A 9,840-nucleotide genomic window follows, 5' to 3' on the forward strand; every position below is an offset into this window, starting at 1 on the left:
TTATTTGTAGCAAAATAAATAATTAATGCTCCTGAAAAATTAGGCATCAATTACATATTAATATAATTTCCTATCAATCTTCACAAAAGCTCTGTGTGCCATTTTATCCAAAATGACAACAGACTACATTGTGGAAAGCTACAAATATATTTTAAGAACTACAAATGATGAAATCACAGAGTTCCACCTCTAGGCTATAGATTTGGATTTTCTCGTACAAATTTGCTTTCACATCAAATTGTGCGATCTAAATTTCAATACCTCGAAGCAAGTAGTAAAGTGCAATTCAATGATAATCAGCATACATTTTCTATCACAGTGAATAGAAACATTAATTTCAAAGTTTGTACAAGGGTTGAAATGGTGGCACATGGCCACACTATGACAAATAATTTAAGTGGTTGAAAGAAACATAATTCACATTTCAACTCTTACTGTGTATCCATCTCATTTATACTAACACAGAGGCTCTATAATCAAAGGGAGTCCAAGATGAATCATTACAGAAAAGATCATCCAAACACATACTATAAAAGCCTCATTCATAGACACATGCAATTTGCAATCTTACTTCACATTTGCATGCTTTGCTGCTGTAGTGCATCACATGCTGTTCACATTTTTATGACAAAATCGCCACAAGGGACTTTAATAGTTATATATTTTGATTTTGACATTATAAATAAAAATATCAACTAAATAATTCCTCAGAGACTACATTGGCATTTATTATTGAAAATGACTGGTTGTTTAGATAGTCTACAAACTATAAAGTTTGACTGCTTTTCTTGTCTTATTTGGAAGAAAGTCAACGAATCCACGTAAAATGTTGCCTCTTTTTGCATTGTTTACATTATTGATACAAGTTGTTAGGACCAGCAATCTTGCTGACACTATTGAGATTCATTTTAACATTGTTTACTTACTCCAGTACCTTGCCTCACCCTATTGACACAATTTTGCCGTGACCTCCTCCTATCTCTAATTGTGGCAGTTCTCAGTTTTACAACTTGCTCTGTCTTCCCCTGTTTCACTGCTCCTCAAGGTCTTCACCAGGAAGGCAGCAGATGAGAGCTGTGATTTGCCTCTCTGTCACTACCTCCAAGACTTGCCCTTCCTTAGATGAAGGAGCAGTCACCCCTGACTTTGATAGTCACCCACCTTCCCTGACTACGGGGATACAGCCACAATAAAGCTCAGCAGAACCCCTTCCCAACACCTGGCTTATTTGAGCTCAGCAGTATTGCCCTTCTTTCTCCCTAAGATAAGGACTCGCTAATGAAACATCACAGAGAGCCGCCCAACTTCATTTGCAGCAGAGGCTATCACCTTCCACCTACCTCTCCTCCTCCCACCCTCCAGCAGTGACTCCAGCCACAACTGACATCCCATCAGCTGGGGTGAGGGAGTAAACTAGCAGAGCAACCCCATTGAACAATGACCTGACAGACACAGAGAGTAGTGGCCATCACAAAAAGGGGCACTACACACTCCTGAAGAGACACTATCAGGTAGCAGCCACAATGCAGCCAGAAACAAGCAACAGCCTCAACAATCAGCTCAGAACCCAATCAGCAAAGCCCCCTGGCAGCATGTAGGCCAGACCAGGTATCGATGGCAGATTTCCTTCCCTAAAAGGCAAGAGATGGGATTTTCCATCAATTGACAATGGTTTCATGGTCATCAGCAGATTTTTCTTTCCAGATGCATTTTGTTGAATTCAAATCAGCCATTTTCATGGCTGAATTCAAACCAAGATCCCCATAACATTCTCTGGGTCTCTAAATTAATAGTCAAGCAGTAATACCACTAGGTCATCTAGTTCAATAGCTTGTCATGCTTGGGTTATGCAGAAATCTATCAACTTTGGTTTAGAAATTTTAAACTGACACAGCCTCAGCAGTATCTTGGGAGGACAGTTCCCAATTTGCCCTACTCTATGTGTGAAATGTTTCCTAATAGTTTTGAGCTGCCTAGCCCTAATTGTAATGTACAGCTTCTTAGCTCTGGGCTCTTTGATCAGAGTAAATAGGATAAATCAGACCAGACAAGACTATCAAATACTACAATTATCTTAAAATTTTTCAAATCCAATATCAGTACTAAAGAGGATAAAAATTTAGACCAATTAGTCTGTCTTCAGAATTTAACTCTTATTTCTGATATTATTCTGGTGCATCTCTACTGCATTCTCTCCAAAGACATCATATTTCTTGTGTGGTGCCATGGTCAAAACTGAATACGGGGACACAACCACAATAGAGCTCAGCATAACCCCTTCCCAACACCTGGCCTATTTGAGCTCAGCAGTATTGCCCTTCTTTCTCCCCAAGATAAGGACTCGCTAATGAAACATCACAGAGAGCCACCCAGATGGTATTCCAGATGGGATTTATTTTATAACAAGCCAAGGGGCCAAAGCTGGTTCAATTCAGAGTGCAGGAGGGCATGCCAGGAGACATACCTGAAAATGTGTCAACCTAGTGAAGCCACCAAACAGGACTACTTGCATACCAAACAACACAAGCAGCAAGTGATAGACAAAGCTGAACAATCGTACAACCAGATCAGATCTAAGCTCTGCAGTCCTACCACATCCATTTGTGAACGGTGGACAATTAAGCAACTCACTGGTGGAAAAGACTTCACAAATATCCCCATCTCCAACCACATCAGTGCAAAAGATAAAGCTGGAGCATTCACAGCAACCTTCAGCCAGCAGTGCTGAGTGGATGAACCATCCCGGTCTCCTCCGGTGCTCCCCAGAAAAACAGATGCTAGTCCTCACCCAATTTGATTCACTCCACATGACATCAAGGAACAGTTGGAGACACTGCATACTAGGCTCAACCATCTTCAGCTACTTCATTAATGACCTTCTCTCCATCATAAGGTCAAAAGTGGGGATGTTTGTTGATAATTGCAGGGTGTTCAGCACCATTCACAACTCCTCCAATACTGAAACAGTTCATGTTCAAATGCATCATGATCTGACAATATCCAGGCTTGGACTGACAAGTGGCAGTAATAATCATGCCACAAAAATGCCAAACAATGATCATCACCAACAGCAGACAATCTAACCACCACCCCTTGACATTCAATGCTGTTTCAATCACTAAATCCTCCACTATTAACATCCTGGGGATTAACATTGAGCAGAAAATCAACTGGACTAGTCATACAAATACAACAGCAGGTCAAAGGCTGGGAATACTACAGACAGTAACTCACATCCTGACTCCCTAAAGCTTGTCCATCTTCTACAAAGCACAAGTCAGGTGTGTGGTGGAATACTCCTCACTTGACTGGATGAGTGCAGCTCCAACAACACTCACAAACCTTGACACCATCCAGGATAAAGCAGGGCACTTGACTGGTACCACATTCACTCCCTACACCACTGATGCTCAGTAGCAGCAGTGTATACTATCTGCAGAACACACTGCAGAAGCTCAAAGATCTGTAGACAGCCACTAACTAACCTATGATTAGTTCCATCTAGAAGGCGAAGGGCAGCAGATATATGGGAACACCACCAAATTCCCCTCCAAGTGACTCACCATCACAACTTGGAAATATATTGCCATTCCTTCACTGTCCCTGGGTCAAAATCCTGGAATTCCATCCCTTCTGGGCAACGTAGATCAACCCACTGCAGCAGTTCAAGAAGGCAGCTCACCACAACTTTCTCAAGGGCAACTAGGGACTGGCAATAACACCCGTGACCCACAGGAGAATTTTTAAAAATCATAAAGAAGGCAAATAGAGTTCAGATACAGATCGGCCCGGTCTCAACTAAAACTTAAAACATATTTGAGGGAATAAATGGCCTATTCCTGTCCCTATGGTCAGGCCCTATTTAAAGTTCATCAATAGAGAATCCAAGTATATTTTGGGTAGGGGTGGATTGGTGGATCTCAAAGTGATCACCAAAGTGGGCTTGGCAAGAAGGATGAACTTGTGTGTGGTTAGAAGCAACATTATGAACTTCCTGACTTCACAACATTAATTTTGTACGTCTTTTGCCTTAAGGATTGCTGGTTAGACTGATCAATGCAATGTTTCAATAGACAAAGCAACATGATGCAGATAGCCGGCCCATTCCCTTCAGCAGCTTAATCTTATGGAAAGGCATTCAAGTTTAAAATTTCAGTTTTGTTTTAAAAGAAATGTTATGTATTCTAAAGTATTATTTACAAGTATGTGATTTGTCTCACATGCAGGTAGATGTGAACATTTCAATGGCAGCAGTCTCTAAAAATACATTTCTGTAAACAAAAGTGTCATTTTTAATACTCAAAATTTTACTTCTACAATTTCTAAATTCTAAAACATTGCCGAAATCTCAAAACTATTTATGAAGGGAAATAGTTATAAATTGAATTTTCAACAATGACAGGCAGTAATCTATTCTCTCTAAATATACTTGTTTTCACTTCTAATCATCAAACAATCACAATAATAATCACAATCATTTTCTTGTTTAACTTAAACAAAGAGAGAATATACTGGTGCACTTCTCCTTCACTATCAACACGTTCGCACACCTCTGCGGCACCTTCTCATGCAATGAGAAATGTGCAACTCTTGCCCATTTACCTGCTCCCTCCTCACCATCCAAAGCTTGAAACATCTTCCAAGTGAATGTACCTATATTTCATTCAATCCAGTCTACTGTATTTGCAGCTGACAATGTTGTTTCCCCTATGCTAAAGAAATGAAACTCAGAATGGGTGACTGCTTTGCCAAAGACCAATGTTCCAACCGTAAAAATGACCATGAGTTTCCAGTAGTCCGCCATTTCAACACACGACCATGTTCCCTGGCCAACATTTCTGTCTCAGGCCTGCGACAGTGTTCCAGCAAAGATCAATGAAAGCTGGAGGAACAGCATCTCATCTTGCACTGACATGTATTATGGCCCTCAGAATTTAACACTTGAGTTTAACAATTTCAGAACATGAATATCCTCCTCCTTTTTGTTACCCCGCATGCAAAGCTCTTGTTTTGGGTTGCTCCCAAATTATTGTCAACCAACTAACACTTCTCATTAACTCTCCACTCACTATTTCCTTCTTGGCTTATTATCAGCAATCCCTTTGTTTGCCTCTCTTTTCTCTCTCAGCATCATCTCCACTCCTTGTCCAACCCCACTCCTTATCATCAGTATAAGTTCTACCCTTTCTCATCTGCTTCCACTTCTGATGAAGGGTCACTAGACTCAAAACATTAACTCTGATTCTCCTTTCTACAGCTGCCAGACCTGCTGAGTTTCTCCAGCACGTTCTGTTTCAGGTTTCCAGCATCTGCAGTTCTTTGCTTTATTTTAGTCAATAGTTAAACTTTGCTTTTAATTCAAGACGGAACAGTAAAATGATTTGATTGATTAACATCCCACACTTAGGTACAGTGAAAAGTCTTGTTTTCCATGCAGTGCAGGCAGATCTTATCATATAAAGTGCATTTGGATAATACAACAAAGAATACAATGTTACAGTTGCAGAGAAGATGTACAAAGCATGAGATCAACATTAAATGTAAAATTTGAGAGATCTATTCAGAAGCCTAATAACAGCAGGGAAGAAGCTGTTCTTGAGTCTGTTAGTACTGTATATGTACAAGTGTTTAGTGTCTACTGCCTGACGGAAGAGGTTGGAAGAGATAATAACCGGGGTGAGAGGGGTCTTTGATGATGTTAACTGCCTTCCCGAGGCAGCGAGCAATATAGATGGAGTCAATGGTGGAAGGTCGGTTTGCGTGATGGACTGGGCTGGGTTCTCAACTATCATTAGTTTCTTACAGTCCTGAGCAGACCAGTTGTCTTACTAAGCTATGATCATCCACATAGAATGCTTTCTATTGTGTATCTATAAAAATTGACAGGATCATCAAAGCATTCCACCATCATGTGACATAGCTAGGTTATGTAAGTTACATTGTTTGAATGCAAAAATTAGACAGTCTGGCCACGGATTTAGCTCATTATATTTATAAACAGTGGTAGAGACAAAGTCTGGTGGTGAGAGATATGTTCTTCTAATTAGCTTATTCTTCAAATTCATGCATTTACATGCACACATTTGGTTTGAATCGAGTAAGCTTAATAGAAATAACAAAATGTAAGTAACTCCTTTACAATATGGAAGAAGAGAATCACAAACAGAAACTGAACACAAAGATTACTCTTAATAGATAAGAACAAACATTTTTTCTTCATAGAATTAGAGAATCATTAAATTCTAGTCAGTTAAAATCAAACAACCTCAAACACAATCACTGCTTGGTATATGAATGTCCCAAAATATATGATAGTTAACCACTCACACAATATTAACAGTAAAAGTGACCAAATTACAGCTAGCATCCACAGATTAACACTCCAGCTATATTCACCCTTAGATTGGTGCCATTCCTCCATTTTATCATTCAGAATTATTTATTTTATTGATGCCAAAATGGACCCATCAGCATTAAAACCCATTAGAAAGATACATGCAGTCACATTCATTCTTGAACATTCAGAAAAACCTTATATTAAACAGTTTTTTTTCTCCTACCAGTAATGTTTCCACAAAACATAATCATGTCATGGATAGATTGAAAGAAATATGGAACACTGCTGTCAAAGTTCATTCTACAATAAAAAAATTTTTAAAACTTGCTATTATCCTAACTGATTGATTTTTCCTGTTTCCATTCTTATTTCTATAGGCATGGATAATATGGTATCTGCGATTGGCTCTCATCCTAGTCCTGCAGTTACTGCTGGAGTCCTCCAAAGATCTATCCTTGAGTATCACCATTTCTTACGTATAGTCAGGAAAATAATGCAGAAACAAAATGTAAGACTTCTCAAGCATAATGACAGAACCTACCTGTACCTTCCCATTATTTCTCTCAATACCCTTACCAGCTGATTCGTCAAACTGCCTACAAAGCATCCCACTTCCAAATGAGCAGGAATGTTCTCCAACTAAAGGTTTTGGTGACTGAAGCCACTGTCTTTGGTCCCCACTGCAAATTCTGTTCTCTGGCCACTGACTCCATCCTTCTCTGTGATCACTGTTTGTAATCAAACCTGACAGCTTACAAAAGCAGACTATTCACAACCTCAGTGTCCTCCATGATCCTGTGATGAGCTTTGGATCACATATTTGCAACATCACCAAGATTACGTCCAATTCCATAACTGTGCTGATACAGCATTGCCTGCCAAAACTCTAATTTATCCCTTTGCCATCTCTAGACTTGACTATTCCAACATTCAGCTGGCCAGCCTCCAATTTTCAATCCTCGGTAAACTGAAACTCATCCAAAACTGCTAATGTACAAAGTCTCTTTCACTCCTGGGCTTTGTGAACTATATTGATTCCTGGTCCAGCTTTCTGAACACTCCGAAACTGGCTCCTTATCTTGGAACCTCAATGAGCTGTAAGTAATTTCTACACTGACCTCTTGATCATTCCTAGTTTTACCACTCCACTGTTGGTGGTCTTGTCTTCAGCTACCTCTTTCTTTCCTTGCTTTAAGGTGCTCCTCAAATTATCGAGGCATCTATTCTAATGCCTTATAAAAATATTAGTTTCATAGCATTGCTGAGAGATGATTTGGAATGTTTATACAAAGGCACTATATTAATGTAACTTAACTGTCAGGATGCATTTTATTATGTAATGTAATTTTCTAAGTGCATTTTAGTGTTGGCTTTCTCAATGTAGACTTGGATGTACTGGGCACAATTTAATAACTTGCAGACAACACCAAATTTGAATAGCTTGTGACTTGTGAGAAAGTTAATGATAAGCTTCAGGAAGCTAGTAGAATGAGTATACTCCCGGTAGACTTTAGGTGGAAATGAGGAAGGGGAGAATTCATACAGCGATGGATGGACTTACAAAGGAGCTGCAGGCGTAAAGGAACCTTGGGGTGTATGTGCACATATCACTGAAGGTAGCAACGCAGGATGAGAAGGTGGTTAATATGGCACACATGATAGAAACAAATGGTCTCAGAAATTAGGAAGTTCAGTTGCGATAGATTGGCAAAACTGAGGCTGTTCCCTTTTGAGAAGTCAAGGCTGAAAGGAGATTTAATTGCATTTTTCAAAAATCATTAAAGGGCTGAACATTGTAGATAGAGAGAAGCTCATCATGGCAAAAGGCACGGATCTACAGAAATTGCCAAAAGCATCAACGTTGACGTGAGCATTTTATATAGAGTGGTTAGGAGCTGGAATGTACCACCGACAGTGTAAGAGTTATGATGCGTTGTGGCTGTCACGTGAGATCATTTTCTGAAGAGAGAGGTCTACAGAAAAAGGAGAGCAAGGAGGTATAGCTGAGTATTATAGAGAGCTGGCATAGGCACAATGGGCTGAATGGTTTTCTGTGCTGTAAACATTCCATTATTCTGTAATGGTGTTCATCGAATCTCTACAGTGTGAAAGCAGATCATTTGGCCCAACGAGTCATGCTGGTTAGCTGTAGAGTCTAACTGTGCAGAAACATGATTTTATTAGTTGGTTGTATTCTGCATGCAAGTAAGTATTGTCGCACGGGCCAAAATATTTACTTTGGGGGGTTTCCATGCGCATTGAGCAGTGTTCCCTACTAAAGATCAGAATTAGATCAACTTTCAAATTATTTTCTGATCAGAAATTCGTGAATGGTGTTCGAATCGAGTTAACTGTCACTCATAATTAACTATAATCGAGGAGGACAGTTTGATATCTGGAGCGAAAACGAACCATTTTAAATTAATAAAAGGTATCACTTGGCAGCATTGCAAAGTTGTCAATAACACGACGCGTGGGTTGGGGGCGTTGTGAAATCTTTAAATTGCAGATTGTTGTACATCCAGAATGTGAAAGCAGGAAAGGTTTATGGTCGCCAGTATCTGCTGTTAGAGATGGAGCACTCGCTGCTCACTCGCCGAGGCCCCACGGAAAACCCCTCCAAGTGGCTCAGTGTCCGAGCTCAGAGTTCCTGTTCTACTACAGACAGCAAGGGGGGAAGAGCACACACTAACGAATGGTACACTGTGGAAAATCCTTGTGTCCAGGCGCTCATTGCTCTATTTGGGATCAGGGAATTGACAAACTTGCATGGACTCCCACAAGTGTCAGAGTCAACTAAAAAGTGAACTTACCTCGCGCCCCGCTCAGGTACCAGGCGTCTCTTCAATGCTCAGTAAGCTTCTTGTCGTGAATATCCATTGACAGCAAACCCCAGTATAAAAACTGCAAACCCCACGACACTGGCACACACACACCGCACGTCCCACTACACAGACACACACACAGTCAGCAAACCCCCGCTAGACACACACACACACTGCCAAACCCCCCCGACCCAGACAGACTACAGACCCACAATGAACCCACTATATACACACTCACAGAGTAAACCCCACTGCACAGACAGACTACAGACACTCAGTAAACCCACGACAAACTGCAAGCCCCTATACAAACACACAACAAACTCCACGAATCTCGATAAGTTTTGACAGCGGAAATTCAACAGCGGGCGGTGAGTGACAAAGGAAACAACCAATCAGCGTGGAACATTGGAAATAAATTAACGATGAACCAATGATATGAAAGAGCCGGGGCCTCCACCAGCCAATCAGAAGAAGACGTTAGATAGGACTGGTTCCGAATGAAATGGTTTAAACTGTGTCTGAACGTCTGGGCATTTTTTTCTTTGACTTAATACAAGGAATTATTTGGAAAAGTAATGGCACCTGAATAGACAGCATCAGGTTGAAGATGAGAGAAAACAAATAGTAGTATGTACAGGGTCATTCACATCGATAGAAAGAAACGTTTTGGGACAA

The 9,840-nt window shown here is 40.4% G+C and overlaps 1 protein-coding gene across 2 annotated transcripts in view; it reads right to left on the reverse strand.

The window, feature by feature from the left end:
* The window catches only part of LOC122560635 (tumor necrosis factor alpha-induced protein 8), a 147,157-nt gene extending 137,697 nt beyond the window's left edge, over window positions 1-9,460 (reverse strand). For both annotated transcript variants that reach the window (XM_087998339.1, XM_087998336.1), the window contains exon 1: window positions 9,151-9,460. The gene's annotated coding sequence lies outside the window, so the exon portion shown is untranslated. The remainder of the gene's footprint in view (window positions 1-9,150) is intronic.
* Between the last annotated feature and the right edge of the window lie 380 nt (window positions 9,461-9,840).

The sequence above is a fragment of the Chiloscyllium plagiosum genome, unplaced genomic scaffold (assembly GCF_037043375.1).
Source record: "Chiloscyllium plagiosum isolate Xiang-an unplaced genomic scaffold, Cpla_swu_hap1 HiC_scaffold_2, whole genome shotgun sequence".
In the NCBI taxonomy this organism is placed as follows: domain Eukaryota; kingdom Metazoa; phylum Chordata; class Chondrichthyes; order Orectolobiformes; family Hemiscylliidae; genus Chiloscyllium; species Chiloscyllium plagiosum.